Raw genomic sequence first — 1,277 nt, 5'->3', positions numbered from 1 at the left:
GCGGGGGTGGGGGTAGTGGTTGTTAATCCAGCTCCCCTCCTCCACAGGGTCTCCAGGAGTCCCAGACTCAGGGTGGGTATTCAGGATGATGGCATCAAGACTACCGTGGGCAAAACGGGTTCATTTGGGCTTTTTTGTTTTGTTTGCTTGTTTGTTTGTTTGTTTCAGACAAGGTTTCTCTGTGTAGCCCTGGCTGTCCTGGAACTCACTCTGTAGACCAGGCTGGCCTCGAACTCAGAAATCTGCCTGCCTCTGCCTCCCAAGTGCTGGGTTAAAGGCGTGCGCCACCACTGCCTGGCCCATTTGTTGTTTTAAGTCAAAGCCATTCTAGGGAGACAGGCTAGGGACATTTTCAGACAAGGCTGGGCAGGTGGGCAACATCCAGTACGGTCCTCAGTTTGCAGCTGAGGTGTCTGCACAGGTGCAGAGTTACACCTTCAGGGTACAAGTGACACCTCCTGACACTGCCACAGGATGTTGTCATCTATGAAGCTCTGGCTTGAATACCGCATAATATACCACATAGGCCTTTTTTTTTTTCAAAAGGCCTAAACCTTATCTATCACATTCTAAGTTTACAACCTTGTGTTGAGCCACATTTACAGATACCCAACCTACAGGCCATGCCTGTAAGAGGCCCCTCTGGTTCACAAAAGGACAAATTCCAGGGGCTGGAGAGACATCTCAGTGGTTAGGAACACTAGCTGTTCTTCCAGAGGACCCGGGTTTGAAGTTCACAACCTTCGGCAACTCCAGTTCTGGGGGTGTGACACCAGCTTCTGGCCTCTGCGGGCACCAGGCACACAAGAAGTGCACAGAGATACACACAAGCAAGACACCCAAACACATGGCATAATAATTTTTTTTTTAAAGAGCAAATCCCCTGGCCCTGTTCTTCACCACAGTCCAGGAAGAGCACCAGAGTGTGAGCCCAGAACAGTGAGTGCACTTCCCGGTGTCTGGCAGCAGTTAACAGATCTCCTTGAACACTCATCTGCCACATGTTCCTGCCCTCTCCCAACTGAGTCACTAGCCCCCCACATACCTTGCTCCCCACCATTCCAGGCCTAACATTGAATGGAATTTTGATGAAGTGGGTGACATTCCTGGGTCAAGTAAGGAATATGACATTCTATATAGTATTGGGTCAGAGAAGAGGTGACACCTTAGGGACTGTATATTTGGCTCCTGAGTTGATTGGTAGGGGCTAAATCTAAAAGACATTGGGGTCTCCTGGGGGTGTCTGTTTCCCCCTTTCCCCTCCCCTCCCCTCCCCC

The 1,277-nt window shown here is 50.4% G+C and overlaps 1 protein-coding gene across 1 annotated transcript in view; it reads right to left on the bottom strand.

Annotated features, from left to right (window-relative positions):
• Positions 1 to 1,277, bottom strand: part of Vsx2 (visual system homeobox 2) — a 23,159-nt gene that overhangs the window by 3,423 nt on the left and 18,459 nt on the right. The gene's annotated exons all lie outside the window — the stretch shown is intronic.

This window comes from Mastomys coucha, unplaced genomic scaffold (assembly GCF_008632895.1).
Source record: "Mastomys coucha isolate ucsf_1 unplaced genomic scaffold, UCSF_Mcou_1 pScaffold6, whole genome shotgun sequence".
NCBI classification, from domain to species: Eukaryota; Metazoa; Chordata; class Mammalia; order Rodentia; family Muridae; genus Mastomys; species Mastomys coucha.
This window is presented reverse-complemented; position numbering and strand designations above follow the sequence as displayed.